This window comes from Anguilla anguilla, chromosome 19 (assembly GCF_013347855.1).
Source record: "Anguilla anguilla isolate fAngAng1 chromosome 19, fAngAng1.pri, whole genome shotgun sequence".
In the NCBI taxonomy this organism is placed as follows: Eukaryota; Metazoa; Chordata; class Actinopteri; order Anguilliformes; family Anguillidae; genus Anguilla; species Anguilla anguilla.
The window spans coordinates 12,902,821-12,930,334 of record NC_049219.1 but is presented as its reverse complement, the minus strand read 5'-3'; the positions used below and the strand labels follow the sequence as shown (position 1 = coordinate 12,930,334).

The 27,514-nt window shown below is 48.3% G+C and overlaps 1 protein-coding gene across 8 annotated transcripts in view; it reads right to left on the bottom strand.

Moving 5' to 3' along the window:
• LOC118219161 (SH3 and multiple ankyrin repeat domains protein 3-like) overlaps window positions 1-27,514 on the bottom strand; it is a 195,274-nt gene that overhangs the window by 141,342 nt on the left and 26,418 nt on the right. For all 8 annotated transcript variants that reach the window (XM_035402121.1, XM_035402114.1, XM_035402117.1 and 5 more), the window contains one exon: window positions 23,663-23,716. The gene's annotated coding sequence lies outside the window, so the exon portion shown is untranslated. The remainder of the gene's footprint in view (window positions 1-23,662; window positions 23,717-27,514) is intronic.

Below are 27,514 nucleotides of genomic sequence, written 5' to 3'. Positions count from 1 at the left end.
CGCGTATATGCGCTAGCAAAACAGCCTTTGCAAAATATTTGAACAGGCTGGACTTTGGCGTCGTGGCGCTGCAGAGGCACTGACAGGAGCGTGCGCGCTCAAACAGAGCGGCGCGTGGGGCAAAGGGACTCAGCCGCTCTCTCAGCCGCTCTCTCAGCCGCTCTCTCAGCCGCTCTCTCAGCCCTGACGGCTGCCAGCGGGGAGGTGGTTCTGCTGGAGCTCCCTGGGTTTGCAGTGACATCATCAGCAGCATATAAAACACACCTGTGGCGGTTCTTCGGGAGGGCAAACACAAGGCTAACATAAGTGCCGGGTTTTTTTTTTTTTTAGCATGGGCTCTGGTAAGGGTCGCAGGGCGGGTGACGTGGTTGGTACTGTACATTCAACATCCCAGTGAGCAAGAGCCAGAATGTAGATGTCTGGAAGGCAGGAAACCTAGGCTGAGAGACCCTTTGATATAAAACGGGACTAGGTGAACCCCAATATAGCGCAGCCATTACCTGGACATACCCTGGCTGCGTCCGACGGTCACCACAAAAATGTTTACTGGGACCATGTCCATGCTCGGTGCTCTTTTCCCAGCAAGACTCGTACGGACTTAACTGTGACACCACCCAGGGACCATACCAGCCAATCAGAGTTTGAATAATAACCAGCCAGCCACAGCTGGTTTTACTGAAACAGCGGACGAAGCCAAGGCCATAATCCCACCTGCCGTGAGCTGAATTGTGGCCTCCAGAAATCAACATTTTCAGGAAACCCAAGGCAATAAGGGGAGGAGGAGGCTTTTAAAAATGGGAGAGTGTAGCCAAACACCACCGCTGGTCGGAGCTCCGGGGAAACGGCCCTCAGCGGACGTGATGGACGGCTCTTCTCCTGCAGATGAAAATGAAACGGCCCCGCAGGACGGCGGAGTAGCCGTTTGATGGGTGTTAACCTTCCTGTTCTTGTTCCCCCGCACCACGGTGCAGAGAACACATTTTTACTGTCTCTTAAAGGCCAGCTTCAACCAAAAATTTGAATTTTGTGGTTTGTTGTCAATGTACGTGCAGCAAAAAAATATCACTCAACACAATTTCGATGCCGCCCAGATCTTGCTTCATGAATTAAAGAGCAGTTCTCATTTTGGCAATTGAACAAAGGAAGAGATACAAAAACTAATTTGCATTTGATGAGTTTGCAATAAGGTGGTCACTATTGTACGTTCTCATTGCACATTCGTGTCATTGTCCTGCTCCTTGGTTCTTATGTCTGTTATTTGCTGTTTAAAGCACATCACGGTATGGGCAGATTTAATTTGGGGACAGATTAATTTGAGGGGAAAGCCTAGTACACGCCTGATTGTGCTCTAGTAATGGCTTTTATCAGATTGCTGTGAGTCTTGCTGAAATGTGGAGGCTGCACACTGAATCACAAAAAGGCCAGCGCACTACTATAGACTGAGCGAAGTCTAGACAGCAAAACCGCCTGCAGCAGCACAGGGATGCAGGCTGGCTTACTGACAGGTCAGGGTTTCTTGCCTAAACACGGGCATCATGAACACTGGTCTGACGTGGAGTTTAGACAGTGCCATGCTCAGCTGTGAGAGGCAGCCCCGCAGAGCAGTGCAGGACTGGTGGTAGTGCAGTGCTGGCCAGGGAGGGGTCTCAGTCAGTGGGATGTTTGTGTCCTGTCATGTTCTGGGCACCCCCTCCATTCTGAACAACACCTCACTTCCAATGTGAAGAAATAGTATGCTGAAGTATATCTAAAGTACACTATTTTATACTTAAGGATACTTGAAGTATAATTAAAGGTTATATAAAGTATGGGTTGGTTCACCCGGGATCAGGGTGCTGGAGGCTGGGACCACTCCACAGGGGCGCCGAACATCACAGCACCCCTGTGAAGCCTGACTGCGCCCCTCTCTGCTGCTGCTGCTGCTGCTGCACCCCAAAAACCTACTGCATCGCTGCCCCACGCATCTCCCTATGAGACAGGTCTCATTATATTGCATTCGGTGGGAAAAAAATCCATCACAGAACAACTTAAGCTTTGTTATCGTTCTCACACCACAGAAAAGTTCACTTCCTGAAGCGCGCGAGCTGAAACTGCAGCCAAACGCTGGTTAGCCAAGCAGGGTGAAAAGTCACTCCTGAATACCGGAGGTAGAAAGAGCCATCGAGGAGCAACAGGCTATCGACAGACTCGTGAGGTTTGTGACAGCGGCGGCCACGAGGCTGGGGCTTCAGAGACTTCAGTGGTGCGGTAACGCAGACGCCAGCACAAACCCAACGCCTGTAGGGCTGTTTGTGAGGGCTCTTGATGGCAGGAATGAATTTCGTCTGGGTTACATCATCTGAAATGAGGGGGACGTTCACACAGCAGTGGCTACAAACCGCTCAATGATGCAGAAACACCAAAGGCCGCAGGTTACGTTTCCACCTCGGAAACATAAACAGCTGGCTGGACTTGGAGGAGCAACAGGACTATGCTCACACTCACGCACAGATACACACACACACACACACACACACAGGCACCTACACAGACATACATGCGCGCACACACATTTACGCACCGTTGTATTTACTTGGTATTAAGCTTTTCAGTCTAACCCCCAGTGACCAGCACACAGAGCGGTCCAGGTTCCCTGCCCCCCCCTCCCAGGCAGCCTAAATGGTAATCACCCCCCCAGGGGCCCGGGCCGGCCCGCACCACACCGCGCCGCACTCAACCAAACAGGCTGAATAATGCATGCGCATGCAACAGGAGGAAGTGTGGAATTATGGGATAGGCCGGATGCCAGCCTGGCAGGGCCGGCTCTCCACAGCTCAGACGCAGCCCGCTCCCCTTCCCGCGCGCTCGTCTCGCCGTGGCCGTGACGTCCCACCGCACTGCAGCACGCGCAGGTATGTAAATCACAGCTGAACACGCACAATGTAAATGTGTGAATTCTCTCTGCGCTGTAAAAAAAGCACTGCGGTGATGGAGAGGTCTCGTGCTGCTTTGCATTGACATGGTCATCTCCATATTTCACATTTTACTGAGGCGGGTTTAATACATCCATGTGCTTGCAGTATGCAAGTGTGGTTACTATATCCATCTCTAATTTTACACCATGTAACGAGGGTTACATCCACTGCTGCGTATACAATATGTAAGCAGGGCAATATCAATACCCATGGGGTTACACAACGGGGGCTAAGAATAGTAATGGGCTTTAACTGTTCCTATTAAATGCAAAGGCCAGGCCGTTCTATTGATTGACTTGGTTCAGAAGGTATTAAGTTAATGAACAGACAGCCTGTTCCCTTTGAACACGCTCCAAACATTTCGTTATGAATTAAACAATAGTACCAGTACACAACTGCAATCCCCCCCCCCCAGGGACATATTTCATTTAAAAAGCCATGCCTTCAAATCAGGAGAGCGGTCCAGTCCCATAGGACTAAAAGCAAGGAAACACTGAGCAGTCATTTTGTGCAGGCTTTAGATAAATCTCACAGTAATTAAGACATGGCGTGTGTGTGAGAGAGAATGTGTGTGTGTGTGTGTGTGTGTGAGAGAGAGTGTGTGTGTGGGTCTGTGTGTGTGTGGATGCCCCTCTAAGTGCAGGCCAGGTGTAGTGTCAGCTAAAGCTCACCGCAGCAGCGTGGAAGCAAAGCGATTATCCACACCATCACATCTCCACTGAACAAGCAGCCCCACTGCAAACGCGTCCCTGCCCATGTGATCACACATGCATGAACAAGCTCCAGAGCTGCTGGGGCACCAGTACGAGGCCCCCAGAGGCCCTGAGGGCTGTTCCTGGCCTCTCCATAACCAATAAATACATGCGATTCCAAGCCGAGGGAGTCATGTGACCGCGCGCTGAACCATGGGACTGCACCGTCCCCATTATGATGCCCGTGACCCATTTGACACACGCACGGATTTAATCGCTGAGCATTTTCATTCTTCAGCGGTCTCGGCTGTGACTCCACGCTTAACACAAACACATTAAGACCTCATTTATTTGAGTAAAACGATACGGATACCCTAAAAGTATGGATCTGGAAAAAAAAATCTTCGGTAGCAAAATTAAATCTGGACCATTTCAAACCCATGGATTGACAGAAAAGTAAGCATTTATTACCCAGTCAGCAAATCATTAAAAAAAGCACAGTGTTGGGTCACCACACAACCTCGCTTTCAGACGGAACTAGTAATCTTGGGGAGTCCGTATAAAACCCCATCGCTCTCTCTCCCAGGAGCATCCATTCTGCAGCATTACAGGTGCGCTGTTTTACTCTGAGGAGTACGAACTGGAGCAGCAGGCTGAGGTTGGGGCTGCTCTGGAGCAGCAGGCTGAGGTTGGGGCTGCTCTGGAGCAGCAGGCTGAGGTTGGGGCTGCTCTGGAGCAGCAGGCTGAGGTTGGGGCTGCTCTGGAGCAGCAGGCTGAGGTTGGGGCTGCTCTGGAGTGCTCGGTGATTCATTGTACCAGAGCCCAGCTGACACAGCTCATCTCCGGCAGATGCTCGCGCTCCGTAGCGCTTTGGTGAGTGCAGGTGCCGTTTCAGTAACCGAGCGATGTTCTCTCTCTCTCTCTCTCCCTCTCTCACCCAGCGCAAATGCCCATGCGATGGGCAAAAACGCGTCCTAAATCTGTCTATTCATTTCTTCACATTTATTTTTTTTATGGTACCTCAATCTGTGATATTGCACAGACCATTCCCCTCCCCAAATGAGATGACTGGCTCAGAGTTTGGCTCCTGGGTCTGAGTCCAGTCACAGTTCCAACGGCTCAGAGAGTCAGCTGCTGGCATCGACACTCTATGCAGTCATTCAGGGCCACAACCATCTCGGGGCCACAAGTCCTCTTATTTTTTAACACTATGGGGCCACAACAGTGATCTCGCTTAGGGCCACAGAAACCCTAGTGCTAGCCGGGGAACAGACGAACCCCAGGAGAAGCTATCATGGGCCGTTAGAGTCACAGAGGCAGGGACTGAGCCTCCTCTGTGGAGCAGAGCCAGGAGGGGGGGGCGGGTTGCATACAGTTCAAACTGGGGGGGGGGGGGTGGGGGGGTCCCGCTCTAGCCCAGAAAGCAGCTGAACCGAGCTAACGGGGTTAGCACGGTTAGTGCAGGGGGAGAGGGCAGCCAGGCCTCAGCTGATAACGCACTCTCAGGCGTAGAGGATCCGGGTCAGGCCACACCCCCCAGAAATGCCCCGGGGGATGAGTGATGGGGGATTGGGGGGGGGGGGGGTAGAGAATAGACACACTAGCGCCCCCTTCAGTTCACCCAGCAGCTGTGCATGCAGAAGAACACGTAATAAGAGTTCATTCAACCCATGAGATTCAAGACACAATACACAAAGGCAAGAAGTTTAGCTTTACAGGGAAGTGAAGCAAGGGGAAATGTCAGATAAATAATCAAGGATATGACTGAATAATTTACCCTTTTTAAGTCTAAGTGTTTTGGCCGGGTTTTAAATTTCACAAACAGCACAGACCGAAAAATAAGAACCATTAAAAAAAAACGTTTGATTTGGTACGTGTCGAATTTATAAGCTAATTTATGATTAGTAGGAAACGCGATTCTAACAGTTGACTTTTTCTTTTATGATCATCTAGCAACACTCTGGACTGTGGTCACTGTCAAGGTCATCACTGTAGCAGAAATATTATTATTGCTTCTAGGAGCAAGACAAAAAGTTAAATCATTTAGGACTCCCGTTGCCATGGGGATGAGTAGCGTTTAACAAATAAAATGGGGTGGGGGTGCATCTCACACTGAAATAGCGCATTCAGTCATGTTTATTTGCCATTTTGTGAACTTTCATTAAGTTTCCCCCCCTGTATTCATCATGTAGTCCCTTGGAGGAAGGTACAAAACAGGTTGCGAGTCACACAAATATATGAAACCCATTTGTAAGGGTAATCGGTCTTCTGTGGGGGAAACAAGTCAACCGGAAGGCAAACGCTGCGTTATTTTACATGCCCTTAAACCACTGAAGTTTCCCTCGGTGGAAAAGCTCCCCCTGCTGGCAGATCCAGTAAAAGCCCTGTGAGAATATATTATTTTTCTTAAAAGTAGAGAGCCCTCGGCAATAAAAAGGCATGGTTGTTGGTAAAACAGGGACGGACAGCACGGAACTACATTAGGATTCAGAGGGAATGAAGCACATCTGAAACTTTCATGTGCTTTCATTTTTACTTGCTGCCAATTTCCTTAAACAATCAAAGAGTCACTGTACAGTCTGGGCTTCACCCCACCCCCGCGCATAAATATTTTATCGTCGGCTCCTTCGAACGCAGGTCCTTAAGTATCGCTAAACAACGTATCGATCGGGTTCCGTCCCCGAGTCCTTTAACTCGGATGAATCATTAAACGCAAATGAGCCAGCCCCCCGTTCCTACGAAGCAGGTGGGCTAACCCGAGAACCGCTCTTATTGATTCTTCTTGTGGGAACAGCCAGGCTCAGGCTCAGCCAAAAAATCAGGCTCGGATCCAAACACATCGGTCGATACCATAATTCCAAGACTGATCAGCCAGAAAAACGAACCGAGGACAGCCACCCTTCAGGAGTAACAGAGCACAATATTGACCACGGAGCTCAGCGGCGGAGCTGTAGAATGGATGAAGCCGGGGTCACATGACCACAGATTCTATAGACTCCGCCCCCACCCTGACACACCAAGTGCTGCGGTCATGACCGGAAGGTTCCGGGTTCCAGTTCCGCACAGATGCCTTCAGTTGCTCCCTGGCTAAGAGGTCCTGGACCAAAACTGCTCCCGTACACACTACAGTGTACAGAGACCGGAGGTAAGTTGCCATGGGGACAGAGCGGCCATTAAGAAGGTGAGTTATACAGCCCGGGTGCTCAGAACGCTGCACAGGAAAGCTCAGCCCTGACTGCAGAGAGCCACTGATATGCTAACACGCTAACGTGCTACTCTAATTACCACTGCCCAAGTCACGCTACACGAGAAGAGACGCAGTTAGCGCTTCGGCTCATCATCTTCCTTCACTCAGAATACGCAGACATTCATAACAGATAGCAGATAACAGACTGAGGACTGGGAGGGTTCTGTTTGTACTGTCTAATGACCCAAAGCATTTCACAGGCAAGTTCAATCAAGGGTGCAAATCAGCATTTGAACACACAACCTCCTGGCCAAAAAGTGACTGAATGTAAAATAACATTCGATTCAAGGGTAGAAATTTTTTACCTTCTTATAATTCCAAAATATTACTAAAACTACTTGGATAAAGTGCAAGCGTAATGGCAGTGATGATGCTTATTTCAAATGTTTGTCTGGCTCTGTTTTTCTTTTTTTTGTTTTTTTACCAAACACCAAACCGTTCCAAAAAACCAGTCTGAGCAATCCTCTCACACAGCATCATTCATAACCCAGGGACAGGCCCCAGAATGCCGCTCTTCCATCAATCATCCCAAAGCACGGCTGTCACACTCATAAACTGGAGTGGCGGGGTACCCAGGCAGGAAATTGCACGCGCTCAAACTCCAGGCAAGAATTCCAGTGCAAGAAATCCTACTTTTCCGCATGCGGCAGCAGCCACGGTGCGGATAACGGAGCGATACTGATGAGGCCAGGGATGTTTGGAGCTGTGGGGGGGTCGCCTAAAAATGGTGCAGACCGATCATCAAGAGACAGACTTACACACGTGACCCTAACAGTTGATGTGGAATGATATAGACCAGACCTGGGTCAAATACATATTTGTTTTGGATTCAAACACTTTTCTACGCTCTACTGATCTTGTCTGGTGTATTGAAAACAATGAAAAACTCTCAAACCAAACCCCGCCTTCTGGTCATATTGGCAGGCTCAATTACACCAGGCAAGATCAATAGAGCACAGAAAAGTATTTGAATCCAAAACAAATACGTATTTGACCCAGGTCTGATATAGACTGTATATGGATCAAGAGGCCCAAATAATAGACATAGAAATAAGCATTAAGATTTCCCATCAAATTCAGATTCACGTTGACTTCTCTTCTCATGGCTGTCACCGTGGCCACAGGAAGGAGAAGCAAGTTCAAAGAAAAATCCGGAGCTGTAAGTCACACTCACGTGTCTCCGTAATCCATTCTGTGCAGTTGGGCTGGGGGGGTAAAATCATTTGGTCCACAGCCCAGGAAGCACCACTTCTTACCTGTTGACACTTCAGTGATATGATTTAATCAATACTCCGCTCTCCAGTGAGTGATGTATCCCGACTTTTACAGTGTCTGGCACTGACAGCAACCTGAACGCTGTCATTTTCTGCAAGCCAGGCTTCCCTCATATCGCTTCCCCTGGCAATCTGAGGGAAAAAAAATCTCTGGCAACCAAACCAAGGAAATAACCCCTTGTGTGCTGCCTGCACAAAGTCATTAATTAGAATTTCCAAAACATCTCTACTGCAGTTTGTCACCAGGCCATGTGAGAGCAGGAAGAGAAGTGCCGTGTCAAACAACAGCACACAGAGAGGGCTGAAGCCTGGGGGCGGAGCCCCAGCTGAAGCTGTTGTTTTCCGCTCCTCTCTTAAGCACACGCTGTTCGTCCGTCTCCCCAAGCCCCCGGCGGTAAACACAGACCCCCAGTCCGGCTCCCCAAAGACAGCCGCGTGTCCTGCGGAGAGCAGTAACCGCACCCCGGTCGCACCTCTGCAGCAGCGCTAACGATCGACACCCCGCGGGCCCGCGGACGCAGGCTGGAGTAATGACCTCCTAGCGCCCCATTACCGGGCCAGGGAGCGCCCGAAGGGGAAAGAGCGCGCCAGACGGCCTCCTCAGCCACGGCCAGAGATCTGGAGAACGACGCCGCGCCCTGCCGCGCGCTTCCTGTCTAATTTTTCGTCATCGCCCAATCGTCTCTGGATGCGAAAAACAAACACAAGGCGGATGAAAGGGCGGAGCGTTGGCCAGTCACAGGGAAGCGCGTCACAGGGCACAGCGGCTTCGCCGGCCCGCGGTAGGATTCTCACGCTAATGAGCCGTCGGAAGGGTTAGGGTTCAAAATTCCAACGGAAGCTGCGGCGCGTTCCAAATGACTGACACACTCATGCAAAGAAATAAACACCACACACACACACACACACAGGAGATAAAACATGCAACCTTCAGATGCCCAATGACGGCACCAGCACAAGCACAGCCCAAATTATAAATATACAGCTAGCCTCTCTCTCTCTTTCTCTCTCTCTCTCACACACACACACGTTATTAGACACTTACAGTATGTGGCAAAAATAACAATAATAATTACTTTATTCATATAGCACTTTTCACGCAATGGTTTGCAACACAAAGTGCTTCACAGAAGAGCATTTGCAAAAAAACAAATAAATAGAAATAAAAACAGAAATGGATTAAATAAATAAAAAATCAATAGCGAAAGCAACAGACTGATGAAAGGCAGGTAGCGTGCACGGCTGAACTGAAGATGCGTCCCTGCAGGGGGCCTGGAACGCATTACGAGGGTAATGAGGAAAGATACTCCGCTATAAAGACTCAGGGAGTCGGGCTCAGATTGCTGTTCCCGGTGTTTGGACCCGTTTCCGTCTGGCCCAAGAGCACAGGGCCAGTGAAGAAAGCTAACCATCGGCTCAGCGACAGGAGAGCGTCAGATCCAAGCGATGCGCGCATTTTCACCGGAGAGCAGTGCCTGTCATTTCATGGAACTGAGATGGCACACACTCCTCAAAGAAATATCTGTCTGGCTCTGGCAAGATCTACAGCGGCATTGTTCAAACGAGACGGACAGCAGCGAGCCTAAGGAACTTCAAAGGAACAAGATCAGAAAATTCTCTGTTTTTCTTCTTCAAAATGCAGCCATCTTGCTGAAAGGAATCCCACTGACCTGATTCGGGGGCCATTAATTTCCACAATGACAAACAATGACGGCCATCAAGAATTATAATTACCCCGCACTTCCACGGCTAATGAAATCTGAAATTTCGACACAGTAAACTCTTATCGTGTCGCTCTTTTCGCTCTCAAAGCGAATCGCCTGCCCGTCTTCGCCATTCTTCCGGGTGGTGACGGATAAGAGTCCCTTCAATAGGACAGAACGCGCATGCGGCCATGCACCATTAGGAGTGCAGACATTACAGAAAAACCACAAGGTCATCTACCCAACATGAGTCTACCCACATCTGGTCTTTGATCCTGATACAGGAGTAACAGACCACAGAAGGAGCTCATATTTTGAGATTACCGTACATACATTTCACTGTTTGACATATATTTCCAAACTCAATGTTGTGTACACAAAGCACACACACTACACTCACACTTAAGCACACAGCATGCTGTTGTTAGATTGACTCCTTCCGTATATCAGAGAGATTCATAGAACTGGAAAAAGTAAGTAAGTTCACCGCAAGCCTGTAAATTACTCGACAAATTTATTTGCCTTCCAGATTTCCAAATTAGCATTTAGCCAGTTTGTTGACATACACAGACATGTTGAACAGGAGACAGCCCAACAAAACTAATTAGCCACATAATTATTGCCTCCCAGAATGTACAATGGTAATGTGCTGCACCTCAAAGAGAGCAAGTTGTGCTGAGAAGTTCTAATTGGGTGTTGGCTCAGAAGAAGCAGAAGCAGAAGCTCTGGGGGTACTAATGCAGAGGTCTGTATAATGATGTCACAGCCATATTTCCACATCAGATGCATGGGGAAATAACAGCTGGTTATGGCACAAGAAATTAATTATTCATTCTGGAGCGTAGGCCCGTGATGGCTCCGTAATTACTGCTATTTATCTAAATCTGAGGGACCCGGTGGATGGAACTGTGCAAACAGTCATTACACGATCAGGACTCGTGTGGGACCAAACGCCGGCGCTTGCTGTTGGGGGAGGGGTCTGAGCGGTATCATCGCTGTGATTCGTCTGTTCTGACCCCCCCCCCCCTTACGCCGGCCCTTTAAATCCCGGGTGACTGTGCTCCCAGAATGCACTGCAGAGGACCACCAGCGGTGGAAAGTCCAGGGGTCAGAAAAAAAGTTCTGCCATGTGTTTGTGCCAACCATGACCTCAGCCCAGCTGATTCCACTAATTAGTTCCACCTCCTGGCTGAGGGATTGTGCTAATTATCAAACCCAGGTGACTGGAACAAAACACATGGGGATGACTTTTACTTTCAGAACCTGGGTTTTTCACCTCTGCAGAGGACAATACTTGGCAGGGGGCGGCGGGGGGGGGGACTCAGGATGGACTGATAGGCCTCACTGAGGAGTTCAGATGTCCCTGTGCCTCTTAGTAAGAATCCTGACTGAATCCACTCCTGAGTTCAGTCCCTCATCCTGCACCTCAGTCCCCAGTGTGCTCAGGGCCCAGATCCTTCCTCACAGCTACCGTCTGAAACATCAACTCAGAAATCCATTTACCACCAACTTGAACCGCCAGCCACCAATCTTTCCTGGGGTGCGCATGATAGGGGGGAGGCACTGAAGAAAGTTCTTAAAGTGCCGGCATGCGGTAATTGTGAAGCTCCAGGGTTCCACCAGCTCTGGACTACATCTCCCATCAGCACCCAGGACCCAATTAAAGCCCAAGAACACACAAGAGAGGCCGTTTGCCCAGGTCTGCCTATGCACAGGAGAGAGACCAAGGAACACCCAGATGTCTCTCAGTTTCACAGGAAACATTCAGTAAGCTCTTTTTGGACCTAGGGGGAGGGGTGTTTCTCCTTTGGGGACCAGGGGGGTTGGTAAAGATAAAATCTTGAATTCCCCACTGTCGCCACTGTTAGGGAGAATCAACTAACGTCAGGCTCTGTTTCACTAATTCATACCACAGCCTCGCCCCTTAATTGGGCTCAAGAGTTGTGTGATTAAGAAAAGATTTAAGGACAAATGCAAAATTCATGTTAATTACTTTTGCATGGCAATTCTCCCCGGAATTGACTCCTTAATAAGCCTGCCTTAATAAGCCTGCGTGTGTCTGGCCCAGAAAAGTTGGCATTAGACATTTCAAATTCAATTAACAGCAGAAGACAGACAGTATGGGCAGCAGAAGGAAGCTACACATCTGTGAAAGCCCCATACACACATCCGCCACATCCGGGATAAAACCATTACTCCAACGAACTCCCATGAACAGCACACATGTAGGACAGACACATGGAAATAAGCATTGGACTACATTAGAGTGTTTCTCAGCAAGCCTATGAATCCCTCCTGCAGAGGCAAAGTCAGGGAAGCTCATTCAGGGAAGCACTACATTGGCATGATTCACAGAGTCAGTATCTTCATACCTCATACTGGGGACAGTTTGTACCCCCCTAAGCTCCAGAGAAGGTCTTTCTCCTGAACAGGCTCCTCGCATCACAAGCTGGATATTTAGCAATGGTGTCATCACTAATTCCATAGATCTGCCATAGATTCAATCAATCTGCCAAAATCAGCATTGCCCCCCCTTTATAATCACCCATGTTTCATATCCAATATAACCTGATAGGGCTGCTGTCTATCAGACTGGCACAGGGCCTCCTTTGAAAAAGTACTTCTCAATTGTGACATCATCTGTGACATCACGGCTACTAAAAGATCTCAGAACAGATGACGTGACTGCCGGAGACCAGCAGAGAACAATGGCGGCGAGCTGAGAGCTTCATCTATCAACTCCCCCGAACTGAGACGAACACGCCCGGCCGGCATTTCATAAGGAAAGGGCGACGAGTGACAGTTTGACTGAGCGAGACGCTTCTTTCTACCCAATCAGATCACCACCCCCCCCCCCCCCCCAAGTCTGAGTCTGAGGAGGAGGAGCACAACTCATGAGTCAGGCCATTAGCACTGCAAAACTGAGCCGCATTAACACAGAGACAGGCTAATCCCCGCCCCTGGAGCGGGGCCTATGTTCCAGCCGTTACTCCATAATTGGCCTGATTCCTTTTGTTTGATAGAGATTTCAGAGAGCGGGAGGCCTTAATTAAAATCAATCACCTCCATTCAGTCACAGGTCCAAGAGAAAGATTTGTCTGCCAAGCACGCAATCTCTTTTTTTTTTTTGCTACCATCTTTGACCAAACTGTCAATGAATCGCCCAGCAATCAGGGAATTCAGGACACATAGCCTTCACACATTGCTGGGGTATAAATCTAATCCCAGCCAAGAACCCACGGTGAGAATGGCAGGTATGCTGGGACGATTAATCAAACCGCACGGCCACTGAGCACAAACCAAATAACCTTTAGAACGCATAAATTAATCAGCTCTAACGAGGGAGACGTCTGACAAATTAGCGCACCCCTCCCGCGGCCATGGATACGCCAGACGGTCGGATCCCGCGCGGGCGCGATCGCGGCTGAGCCGTCGTGCCACCGCGCAAAAGCGCCGAGACGTTCGCGCGGTGACTGCAACCAGATAGCCAACCGCGGGATCCAAAATGGCCCCCTTTTCCTTCTGCGTCCATGAGTGAAGGGATCTGCACGCTAACACCTGAGATTAATGTGAGGATAGACAGGGCTTCGATCTAACAGGCAAAACTGGATGCATTGATAGGAACCAGGCGTTCCCTTTTCCTTTTAAAACCCTACTGAGACGGATCTTCTGTAGGGGCAAACCTGCACCCTGCAATGGCTGCATTGTTCCACACACACCTACACCTTTGGAAGCCCTTTGGAAGCACTGTCTCCCACTGCTCAACAGCCTGCCAGCGAGAGAAGCTTCTCTCCGGCTGTTTCTCAGCCAGGGGTCCACCAAACAGACAGCAAGCTCCAGTTTTAGTGTCTGGCAGGGCGCAACTTAAAATATATTTTTTTAAGTCTTTCAAATGGAATGGCTTCGACACATTTCATGTTTTCATTATGAAAGCGCCTCTGGGACAATTATTTAATCTAAATACCATGCAATTACATGAAATGTGTTAAAGTAATAAAACTGAATGATACTGAGAGAGCCCCTTCTAATCAGTGATGACTGGTATTGAATACACTTCTGTCTGACTGGAGTGTCACTGAAATGGATCAGAGACACACTCCCTTTCCCATTCTCTACAGCTGTACTAATTTGTAAGGGCATTGAGTGAAAAGACTAGATTATCATTAGGAGAGAAGAGGCAAGCTTCAGCTATTACACACTTTCTGTTCAACCAAACCAGGATGCCATTATCTTTCAACAAGAGAAAAAAGTAAAGCCTATCTGACTCATATAACATTAGCCAATGTTAAAAAGCTTATTTAAATGCTCATCTAAACTCAGTCAATGTTAAAAGCCTATCTGTCCTCTTCCATAAAGTCTCAGATACCAGGTTTTACATATTTATTGACACTGTTGAGGACACCTCCTGATCATTCTAAGGTTAGGATTTTTACTCTGCATCATAACAGGCACATGAAATGGCAGCAATGGGTACACTGGCCCGAAGTGGTCACGCCTACACTTACAGTAATACATAAACACCCATCCTTCATGGAGTCAGGCTTTGAAGATAAGTATAGGTATGAATAATATTTCCGGCTGTTTGCCTCTTGCTGGGGAGAGCAGCAGCCTGGAAGATGGGTATTGTTTAGACACACCCCTTCACAGACTGAGCCAACACAGGAGATTAGGGCTATCATGTCTGGGAGGGAGGCCATCTAAAGAGTTTAACCTCTTTATCCCAAACCAGTGCGTCCCCACGTGCTGCGTCTGTGCCTTGAACGCAAAACCGACAACAGTACCTTCACCTGCGCACAGAGAACTAGGGCTGGACATGCTTTCACTGTTCGTTTAGCAGAGAAAATGTAAAGTTAGTAAAGTCTGCTACTGTACAGCAATGAAATGGCTCTGTCTATACTGCCAGCTGGCTCCTCATTGACACACATCCTACAGCAGATTCCTAAACACAATAAAAATAAACATTTTAAACCAACTGATGAGCCAAAAGACACAGACCAGCTATCTCCCTGAAGCTAACACCACAGGCAATGAGTACAGGCTAGATAACAGAAGACTGAATAGCTCCTTACACTGTCGAAGTCTACACATGACCTGTATTCCAACTTACCAGCCTACCCCCTTCCCCTATGACATCACCAACCCCTCACAGTGACTACAGCTGAACCAACTCACGCTCTCAACGCTCAGTCAGTCAGAGCTGGCACACGGACAGAAACACGCATACCTCCCCCGGGCCAGAGTGTGTCGGGAAAGTGCAGATGAGTCTTGGGAAACAGAAGAAGAAAGCCTCCCGGGTGGACTCCTCTTTAACATCAACACAGCTAATAGGATCAGGGCTGGCCATCTGTTCCTTACGCACAGCACAGGCTATAAATAAAGCAGCAGGCTAACCGCTAACTCAGGAGGTAATGGGTGGGGGCTTAACCGGGGCCCAGGTGGGCAGCCGAAGGGATGAATTCCACACAGGTAAGACTGTGCTAAGCACAAGTAGCCCACACAGGTAAGACTGTGCTAAGCACAAGTAGCCCACACAGGTAAGACTGTGCCAAGCACAGGTGGCCAACACAGGTAAGACTGTGCCAAGCACAGGTGGCCAACACAGGTAAGACTGTGCCAAGCACAGGTGGCCAACACAGGTAAGACTGTGCCAAGCACAGGTGGCCAACACAGGCAAGACTGTGCCAAGCACAGGTGGCCAACACAGGCAAGACTGCGCCAAGCGTTAGAATCCCCTGGATCACAGCACAGGAGCAAGCCTGGAGAACACTCTGAAAGAAGTTAATACATTGCACAGGCAGGTTTCCCGTCCAGCACCTTCTTTCTGCACCAATGCTGCCTGGCTAAATTATGCCCCGCGAGGGTTGTTTTCTGGTTATTGCTGAAGTGGAAAGCGAGAGCTCTGCTTCATTTTTCTTTTTTTGGCCAATAACCATTCAGCCTTTACTCGCTACACAGATTTTTTTTTTTTTTTGTTTTTTTTTTCCCGTTTTGTTTTTGTTTTTAAATCTGCCAGAGCATGAATTATTCACAGCATACACTAACGGTATGGTGTCTCGCACAACACCAGAGCGCTACGGCCAGAATCTAAATTTCATTAATGAGAGTTTGGGAAACGGAGATATGGGGGGGGGGGGGGTTTGGAATTGGAGGGAGATAAATGGTGGCAGTGAAATCAAACTACACGGCTGCAGTTTGGAAACAAAATAGAGGAAGAAACAAGTGAGCAACCTAAATATAGAAACAGAGCCCGTCCCCCCTCTAAAAAAAAAAATAGTGTCTGTACATATTTTCAACAGGGGAGGTCAACAGACGTGCTTTCTTTCTGAACTAGTCCACTTCAGACCAGATGGCCCCATGGGTTCCACAGAGAGTCTGAAAGCTGTTACATCACCAAGGTGTGGGGCCCGGGGGCTGACAGGCTGGGGCGGGGGGGGGGGGGGGGGTGGTTGCGGAGGTGCACCCGCACACTTCTCACAGCCTCTCTTCGGCTCATCGCCCCCAAACAGGAAGCGCCCGAGGTTGGGGTGGGGGGGGGGGGGGGGGGGTGGGGGGGGTCAGAGAGCCTCTGTGAGTGTGAGTAAACGAGAGGCGGGAAGCTGCGGGTTTCATTCCGCGCACGTCTCCGGAGGAGCTCACGCGCAACACTGTCACCGCCAGGGTCAAGCGTGGAGTCCGCCAAACCGCCAGCGCTAATGCATCAGGGGTACCCCCCCCCCCACGCGCTCCACTCCCCCTTGATAAACCGTCACCGGCAACAGCCGCATGCTCGTTTATTTCCCCAATTAGAGCCGCGCAGGTGCTGCCGGAGGTCTCTCCCGGCACCTCGTCTGTTCTATTAAATGAAGGCCACGTGCGCCAGCCGAAACGCCACGCTCGGTGCCGCTGGTCCGAGTCGAGCGAACCTCGCCGACAACGAAATCCCCCCTGCTTCCCGACCGCTGAGCTCCGTTTCGTATTCAGGCCGCGCGTTAGCATTGTTAGCGTAACGGGCAGGACGCTGCCTAGCGTTAAAAAACCCAGGTTCAGCGCGTGAGAGTCCGTGACCACGGAATAAGCGGGGCCCATTCACTTCTCCACTGTTTTTGCGATGGTTTTAAATAGATTAACGTTCTGCTTGGTATTCCGCCCAGACAAACACTATTATTATCATTACCGTGTGACTGCAGTGCCTGTGGGCCGTTGAGCCATTTAAATCAATATCAAAAGACTGGAGCCAGAGCACAGGTTATCATCACTGCACGCAGGGCGATGAGAACCAGTCTGCTACACACATCCCCCTTAAAATGATCTCTTACTCAACATTCAAAGGGAAACGGACCGGTCCGGTCACAATGGAGTCCAGATAAAACATTCCCGGAAGGTTTACGTGTTAAAAATAAAACTGAACCAGACGATTGCCGTCTGCGGTGATTCAGGATAAACATCTGAAGGGAAAAGGGAGATGAAAAATGTAACACTGTGCTCCCCCCCCCCTCGCAGTCGTTTGCGCAGCAGGAATAATAATCGGCAGTTATTATTCAAAATGGCAGTTAGTCTCAACGAGCGAGTACGAGCGTATGAGAGGAAAAAATATCCCCACAGTGCCCAGTCTCGCTTCATAACGAGACTCGCCAATACGGAAGCCGGGCGGGGTCCAGTCCTCAGTTCTGTCTCCATCCTCTCAGCGATTCAGTCAGTGTGCTGCTGCCGAGCGCCATTTTGAATACCAGCGGCTGATAGGCCGGCTTTCCAACCGTCTTCTCAGAGTCTTTTTCGGATGAGAGTGTTCCCCATTGCCCATATGCTAGCTGGCCATAGGAGCCAGTGTAGCTCATCGGTCAGAGACGCAATCCACTCAGCATTTTGTCACTTCTCGAACTGGATTTGGCGTACGCGTCTTACAAGCCGCAACCGAGCTTGAGAACTGAACGTTTCTGACAAAGCAGATGCTAAGGAAACAGCGCTGAACAAAATGACATCGGCCATGATAAAAATCTGCCCATAAACGCTGCCTATGTTTCAAGACCGAGGTGGGGGGGATGTGACACGTGTGCCTGTCGTACTGCGAGAATCTGTCAGAGTTTGGTCTAAACAAACTATTTTTCTTCATATCATGTCCCTGCAGGACTGGCTGCCTACTGGTAGTTTTCAGTGGGAAAACTGTTAGAAAATAATTTGTTCAAAGCGACCAAAAAGTGCCAACTCCAAACTGACAAGCACTAATTGGAGTGTTTATTTTGTATGTCCTCCCCATCAATTACGTTGGATCACATGGATAGGCATCGGTAATGGCGGCACAGGTGTTCAAGATGGCGGCACAGGTGTTTTAACGTTTTAACGTTGTCCTCTTCTTAGCGTCTTTTATGTTTTAACGTTTTAACAGGTGTTTTAACGTTTTAACGTTGTCCACTTCTTAGCGTCTTTTATGTTTTCTTTTTTGTTTTCGGTTTAGTTTATGTCTTAAAAATTGATTTTAATCGCGATTTGATCAGTGCTACTAGAAACCGGCAGTTGATAGCCTGTTAAACAATACAGTATTAATCAAAACTGACTTAACCCACTTCAACAATGTGGCCAGCCGGGCTGCTCTGTTGAGTAGCCTTGCACTATCATCTCCAGTGGTGAATAGGACAATGGATGACGGTGGATCGGATGTTTCACTGTGGATTACCTCCTCATGCACTGTAACCATGCCCCATTCGGATGTTTCTCCGTTTACAACAAACCATTGGATCACAGCGGGGTGTCTCGCTGGTTTGTTTGAGTGTGGTGACGTGTACCTGCGGCACGCACAGCGCCGGATAGGGACCGTGATCTCGGCCCGGGTGGCCTCATCGGTTGTGCACAGATACAGCAGGAGAACTGTTCCAGCAAAGAAGGTCTGGATGATTTTCCTACTTCTTCTATCAGGTAACATCCACCCCAATCCAGGTCCTGGACTGACACAGCTTGAAAATCCGGATGATCTTAAAAACTGCAATGGATTACGTTTCATTCACCTAAATGTTCGCAGTTTAATAAACAAAATAGACGCAATTCGTCTCTGGGCAAAGCTGACTGACTGCGACATTATAGTTTTGTCTGAAACGTGGCTGAAACCCTCGATTTCGAACAATATGATACACATCGATGGATATAATATCTACAGGACAGATCGCGCTAACAAAGGAGGGGGAGTAGCGATCTATGTAAAAGTAACGTTGAACTGCTCCTGTGTCGAATCGATCAGTAAACCAAAGTGCTTCGAACTGTCTGTAATTAAGTTACATCTTCCTAATGGTGCTGATCTTACAGTAGTAGGATGCTATCGCATACCATCGGCGTCACATGAAGCTGTAGGACTGCTTTCAGACTTCCTTCATACGTTTTCTGACAAGGAGTATGTTTTATTGGGAGATTTAAATTGGGACTGGCTCTCGACGACCTCCAATTCACTTAAGGACATTTGCGACACTCTAAATCTATCGCAACTAATTAACTCTCCAACTCGGTTAAACTCCAAAAACATGGATAAGTCTACATTGCTTGATGTTATTCTCACGAATTCTCCACATAAATACTCTGCAGTTGGAATATTCAGTAATGATGTCAGTGATCACTGTACAATTGCCTGTGTTAGAAACTGCAAACTACCCAAGACTAAGCCCCGTTTTATTTTTAAAAGAAATTATAAACATCTCAATGAACAAGCCTTTGCGCATGATTTGTATAATAGCGACTTGGACCTTGTTTGTGAAATGGCGGACGTTGACTTGGCGTGGAATTATTTTAAAACAACCTTTTTGGCCCTAATTAATAAGCATGCACCTCTGAGAAGATTTAGAGTTAGTGGTAAAGACAACCCATGGTTTAATGAAACCATCTCATCTTCAATTAGAGAGAGAGATAAGGCATGGGCCAAGGCAAAAAAAAGTAATGATGCCAGTGACTGGGTTCAGTATAGGGCATTAAGAAACAAATGCACAAAATTGATAAAAAATACAAAAAGTGATTACTACCTTCATTTAATAAATGAAAACCTTAATGATCCAAGTAAATTTTGGAAGTTGATTAAATCTTCATCAGGGTCTATGACACCCTCTACTCTTCCTGATCTTTTAAAAGTAAATCAAAATGAAATAAAGGGTACGCATAACATAGCAGATGCATTTAATAAGCATTTTATCAATGCAGGCTTAGCCACTCTCTCAAATCTCCCTGTAGATGGTAAAGACAGTGTAGCCACCACCCTAAGTTGCCCAGGAAATAGTTTTAATTTTTCCCCTATTTCTCCCACTCAAGTTTATAAAGCTCTATTGAGTCTTGATTGTAAAAAGTCTGCTGGTCCTGACCAAATTGAGCCTTATTTTTTTTAAATAGCAGCAGATCTGATTGCGGGACCCATTGCCTCCATTTTTAATCTTAGTCTAACCAGCGGTTTGATCCCCAGCTCCTGGAAGTCAGCATTTGTCCTTCCTTTATTAAAAGGAGGAGATCCCTCTGTTCTGGATAATTATCGCCCTATCTCCAGACTATCCGTTATAGCTAAAGTATTTGAATCCCTAGTAAACGAACAGCTAAAACATTTTTTGTCTGATAATAAAATTTTAAGTCAAACTCAGTCAGGTTTTAGACAAGGGCATAGCACTATAACTGCAGCCATATCAGTTACAAATGATATTATTACTGCTCTGGATGATAAAAAATCATGTGCTGCACTTTTTATTGACCTATCCAAAGCGTTTGACTCAGTGGATCATGGTCTTCTCCTGCAAAGACTCAATTGTATAGGATTTAGTAACCCTGTGCTAAGTTGGTTCTCAAATTATCTGACAGGGAGAACTCAGTGTGTGTCTATTGACAATTATAATTCTGTACCTCTAACTGTAAAGGCAGGTGTTCTATTTTGGGACCGATTTTATTTTCTATTTATATAAATGATCTTGGGGTAGGGTTAAATCCAGCAAAGGTACACCTTTATGCAGATGACACAATTATTTATACTACAGCGCCATCTTTAAAAGTGGCAATGGATTCCCTACAGACTGCTTTTAATTTATTGCAGATGTCACTTGTTAATTTAAAATTGGTTTTAAATTCTAAAAAGACTAAATTTATGATTTTTTCACGTTCCCGTTCATCACCCACTGACTGTACAGTTCTAACACTAGATGGTACTCAGCTAGAGAGGGTTAGCTCTTACAAATATCTTGGCATCTGGATTGATGACAAGTTGACCTTTAGCGTCCATATTGATAGCCTTCTAAAAAAACTTCGACCAAAGTTAGGTTTTTATTTTCGTTTAAAAAAATGTTTTCCTTTTACTGCTAGAAAAAGATTGGTTCAAAGTACTTTTTTGTCAGTATTAGACTATGGTGATGAAATTTATATGCATGCATCTTCATCTCTGTTGAAAAAACTGGATGTAGTCTATCATGCTGCCCTGCGGTTTGTAACTTGTGCAAGTGTACATACGCACCATTGTAACTTGTATGAAATGGTTCAATGGACTTCATTGTATTCAAGGAGAAAAACCCATATGTTAATTTTTATTTTTAAAGCTTTACTGGGTAAACTACCGCAGTACATATCCGGCTTACTGAAATATTACTCCAGTAGCCATAACACTAGATCCTCAGAGAAAATTCTCCTCATGGTCCCAAGTATTCGAACAGAACTGGGTAAATCAGCCTTTTCCTTTCATGCCCCGCATGTCTGGAATAAGTTACAAGGCATTCTTAATCTGAAATCCTTACCCTCTCTTGACATGTATAAAAATATGTTAAAATCTGTTTTTACTGAACAATGTTATTGCTTTTAGCAACAAGTGCCTTTTAGCTCCTGATCCTTGTATGTCTGTTTTTTTTTATTATTATATTTTTTATTTTTTTATTTTCTTTGGTATGTTTTAATATGAAACTTTTATTTTCCTGCTGCCATCTTGACCAGGACTCCCTGGCAGAAGAGATATTGTATCTCAATGGGACCTTCCTGGTTAAATAAAGGATAATAAATAAATAAATAAATAATTACAGACATGCTGATGACACGTGAGAAGCAAGTGACTGGAATCTTCCAAAAACGAGCTAGAAGTGCCTGATTTTGGGTCTCCCCCCCCCCCCCCCCTTGCACACGCCGGGGTCCTTTCCCAAAGTGGGAAACGAGGAGCTCAAGAAGCGTCTCCGTTTGAGCGACGCACATAATCTCACGCTCGCTGCCCCAGCCCGGCTTTGCTAAGGAGATTTTCCCCCTTGCAGAATATCGCTAATCTCAGCCCAAAGCCCGCTTTCGCCAATGAGCTTAGCGGAGCTTTTCGCTCAGCCACTTATTTTAATGAACGAGCAAAAAAAAAAAAAATCTGGGTGTGCTGTTAGCCAGGTCCGGAGCTGATGCTCAGAACTCAGGTGGAAACACTCATGTTCCCTTTCAGTGCAAGTCATTCTGGAAGAGAGCATCTGCTAACGTAATGTAGAGAATAAAACAGGTTTTCATTTTGTTCAGCTATCAGGCCACTTAATGAAACTGAAATATAACTGCTGCAATTGCAATAAAACCTACAGAAAATTACTGGCAGACGACAGGAGTTGAAAGAAGACGGGATTATGTTCAAGGTATTCGGCTGACCCTTCTGTTAATTCTCACATCTTCAGTCTAGCAGAAAGACACTGGAGCTGAGAAGGATCCAGCGTGTCTAATCTTCAAAAAATGGCAAGATCTTCAAAAATAAATGACAGGTGGAGAGCGAGCATCTGTCAGTTGTAGAGCAGGTGTCTGTACAGAGAGACTGACAGAAGAACCGCTCCAGAGAAAACGTAGTGCAGCATAAGCGCTAGATTGTTAACACGGGGCTGCAGCACCACAGACGAACAGGAGGCTGGGCTCTTTCAGCCACAGGCAGAGAACACGTCGGTTCTTCAGAGGTAAACGGAAAACAGAAATGAGTGCGAGCTTCTCAGACGACCAAATCGCAGATGCACAGTGGCGGCTGCTCTTTGCTTGTATATGCATATGGGTAAATAGACACACGTCCTATACTCACGCACCAAAGCTACTGGAACAGAACCGCTCAAGTGCAGCTGCTAAAGCTAAAACAAATGTTAGCCGCCAAAAACACCAGCCGGGCAATATCACCGAGCGGGACGTAGGGGGTCTCAGAATGTCCGTCAAGATCGTCTGGGCATAAAGCTAAACTTAGCACAGCTGCTGAGCACAAACAGCGGGCCCTCGCTGGTTTCTGCCCGTGTGTGTTGACAGACAAAATGTCACTTCATTGAGCTACGCGCCGCACGCACGTGGTCAAGTTGACTTACAATAACGGCGGAGTTTAATTCAATGGGCTGCTCAGAGACCCGGGGCGAGTTCGGTTAGCGACCCGCTCTGAAAATAGTAACCGCCACGGCGCGGTCCGCACTGACCCTGGGCTATTTGTAACACGCGCGGCACCGCCCAGCGCCGTGACTCAGAGCCCATTCTGGTGCTGAAATAGCCGGGACGCGCGGGAGGAGGGTTCCTGTTTTTCCAGCACAGGCGAGGTGGAGGGGCGCTGGAACAATAAGGGCAGGAATTCCAAGGAAGCCCGTTGGGCGGGGGCCAGGGGTGAGAGGGCAGACAGCGACGGCAGCAGTGTGCAGGACAGCACACACACAAACGTGCACATGCACAGACTCAGGCACACACAAACACACACGTACTATAACTTCTGTTTGCAAGTTGAAACATTTTAAAACCACCAATTACCTCCTCCTCAAGCCACATTTGCATCTTTTTTTTTTTTTTTTTTTTAAGAAATGTGCAGTCAAGTGGATTAAATTAGCACTAACACTAATCTCCATACCTTATTGGGAAGGGAGGGCGGACTTAAAATTCGGCAGTACTTTTCCTCTCGTTCCTGAAAAGAAACAGAAGGGGCACATAATTAATCTACTGCTCGGAGAATATTCTATCAGGCAACCAAACAGACATCTCACAGAGTCGTCAAGCCTACTTTGCACAACACTAGCCCAAGGCATCTTATTAACACATTAGTTGAGATTAATCACCCTGGTGTTTCTCCGTGGATACTACATTTATGAAGTGCTAAAAGGATAATTAACCTGATAACTGATGGCACACCCCCGGTGATTAATTGCATGCAATTAGCAAACGGGACGTTCCATATTTAAAACGTATCACCTAGCAGGCATCCTTCAGCAGGTATTTGTTTTCTCCTGCACGGTCGCTGATGGGAGGGGAAAGGCCCGGCAGTCCTGGGGGGGGGGGGGGGCGAGGGGCGGGGGTGCAGTGTGCCCGTGGTGAGGGCGGCTCCCCTGCGTTTCCCATGCCAGGGGGCGCCACGCAGCTGGCACATTTAGACTGGCCCCGAACCCCACCGCCCATCCCGCCACAAGGCTCATTCACAGACTGCCGGCGGGGGAGGAGGGGTATGGCGTGGCTATTTTGGACGGCGCCTCTGAATCTGCGTTTTTTTTTTTTTTTTTTTTTTTTTAATTGGCCGGGGTCACGGCACAAACCCGACGCACCCAATCGCCTCGAAGTTCGGGAGAAGGCGTGGCGGGGGACGTGACATCATCAGATGGAGTACAGGAGGCAGCAGCCTTGAGGCATACTGTACTACTCTCTGGAGCCCCCCATGGCCTGACTCACAGCTTTACCAAAGACAGCAGATAAGTCCTGTGAATTACCCCCCAAAGAATGGCCTGCCATTTAAATCTATATTCAGCCAACACACCCTGGGAAGTGAAGAGACAGAAACTGGAAGGTCTTCAGGGAGATGCGCCGTGCTGGTAATGACCTGCAGACAGTGGAGCGTGCTCGGACAGGGCATGGTCTTTATGACACCTGCCCGTTTACGGCTCACAGGTACGGACGCACCGATTGTGATCTAGCCGAAACCGTGGCGACAGGCCGGCCCACTCACACAAAACCCATGCGTTGGTGCCGAGATCGAGTGCGCGTGTCGAGATGGACAACGTAAAGAACAGAAATAAAAATCCATGACGCAACTTCCAACGTCAAGCCGCCGATGAGTGACAGGGCAGGAGGAGGAAAACACGGGCGATCTGTTTCTGCAACACGAAGACGGTTATGCAGCGATGATCTTGATTACAGCCATTAGCACGCATTGAAATACAAACACTAAGCCTCAGCAATCAACCATCTAGCTGATTATCACGCCACACGTAATTGCTGTAATTACACGACTTCAAAAACACGACTCAATCGCGAGTTTATACGCTACAATTGACCCACAAAATAATCAAACCATCGAGTCCATTTTCTTTTGACTGGTGTTGTTTTTTTTTTTTTAATAATGGCTGCCCTGGGCGTGTTTGTTGACAGTTCAGAGCGTTTGGCAAAGCCCTTTTATCTGGTGGCAACCCCGCTCCAAAATCTAAACATGAACAGCTGGGCTTATCATCTTATTAAACGGTTTAAAGTGGAGGGCAGACATCTTGCAGACACGCCGACGCTCCCACCAATATCAATGAGGAGGCTCAGCTAATGTGCGGGAGACAGATTGTGGAATTTAGCCTGCAGGGGCCGGGTCTTCCATTGTTTCAGCAAATGTGGAGATCAATGTCAAATGACACGGAGGATCCTCTTCACATGCAGATCTGTGCTGCTGTGTGAGATTAAGTAACGCATTGTATCCTATCCCCCTCCTGTCTCCCCTTAGCCACTGCCCCGTATCAGGACAAAGATGGATGTGCTGTGACTGGAGCTGTCAGATGAAGACAAGAGGCAACTGCGCACGCACACATGCACGCACACACATACGTGTACATACAGACACACACACACAGAAACACACAAACAAACACACAGACATGCACACGCAGCCAATTATCTGCCCTCCTTTCCTGTCATGGATTCCCTCTGTGGTTTCGCCACTTGATTATTATGCATAAAAACCAAACAGGGGGCCGCCGCTACAAGCAGTCCGCGCCAACATCAAGTAAACATCTGTACTGATTAGCATAGCGCGCTGCGAGACATCACTCTGGGGGCCTGGCCATCAGGAGGCGGGGGCACAGACACGGCCCGAGGCTTCCCAGCTGCCCCGTCCCTGCCACAGTGCTCCCTGTGGCTCAGCCCCCCAAATAACCGCACGCCCCCTGGTGTCCCGGCATCGGCTGCGCTGACCAAATGCCGTCCGTCTCCCTTCTCCGACATCACGGTGATGTCACGTAACTCCGCCCACCCGCCCGCCGCCCCAAAACAGCTGTGGCTCCTCAAGCTGGGGGGAGATGCTTCCGCCAGAAAATTCTGCTGCGGCTGAGAGATTCCATTAGTGTCCTCCCTGCTGCTAATTACAAAAGTGTGTGTCCAAACAAGCGCTGTGTCTCCAGCGCAGGCAGAACTAATCAAACGCCTACACTGCCTACACAGTATACAGGTGTTTCTCTGGGGCGCACCCAGGCACCCAGCAACACACCTTCAACCTGAAGCCAGCACATCTCTCCACTGTGAGAGGTGTGAACTGTCTGCTACACGCTACAGTGAACTGCACGCTACTGTACATGCTAAAGTGAACAGCATGCAATATGCTAAAATGAACTGCTTGCTACATGCTACAGTGAGCGGCATGCTACGTGCTAAAGTGAACTACGTGCAACAGGAGGCTTGCCGCTCAAACAAACGTAGCCATGTCTGGCAACCCCAGGATTCCAACATCTGAATCCCTGCAGCAAAGTCTGATTTACAGCACGCATTTACTGCGACTGCCTTTTAACTGACCGCATTAAAAAGTGCAGAATAATGCAGAGCCACATGACTGGTCTTAAAGCGCGTAGCGCAAAAGTGAGAGAGATCAGTAAACCAGACTTAAAGCAGGGCACCAGCCCAAACGTCAACCCTCCCAGTGAAAGGCAGGAACGCTGTACGTCTCACTTACCTCACACAAGCATGCCATACATTAATAACCAGAGGACGGCAGGGCCCGGCCGTAACCATGGAGATGCTGCTACCCCAGCGCATTTTTCCGGGAGTTGCGAAAAAAAAAAAAAAAACGGTGCATTTAAGCGACTGGCACCTACACTCTCCGCAACCTGAGGAGAGCGCGGTTAGTTTGAGCGGTTGCCATGGAAACTACAAGGCAGGGGAGGGAAGGAAGGAGTTCAGAAGGAAGGAAGGAAGGAGGGAGGGAGGGAGGGGAGAGCTGAAAGGGAAGCCGGGCCTCTTCGCCGGACCCGTTTGCTCAGCGAGCCCTTAGAGGCCCGTCCCGGGGCGCAGAGACCAAGGGACCGAGCGGCCGGGGGGGCCTGACCCCGCCCCTGACCCCGCCCCTGACCTGCGGGCCCAGGTGGAGCGCAGCTGTGGGCAGCGGCTCATGGCACACACGAGGCTGAAGGCCAGTGTGCAGGGGCTCCTCAGCCTTTCCTTTATCCAGCTCAATGCAGATATAAATTAATACTCAAGTCATGAGTGGACTTGCCTTTTTTTCCGGTCGGCGGCTTAAAGTCAGGGTTGAAAATATTTGTGTAAAATCGCGCGGGGTGGTAGCGCCCGAAACATTGGCTCTGCATCTCGGGGCCGCTGTCTGTGAACACTCTAGCAGTGGTTTGATGGTCCTTGATGGTCCTAGGCCCTATTGTCCGGTCGGCGGCTTAAAGTCAGGGTTGGAAATATTTGTGTAAAATCGCGCGGGGTGGTAGCGCCCGAAGCATAGGCTCTGCTTATCGGGGCC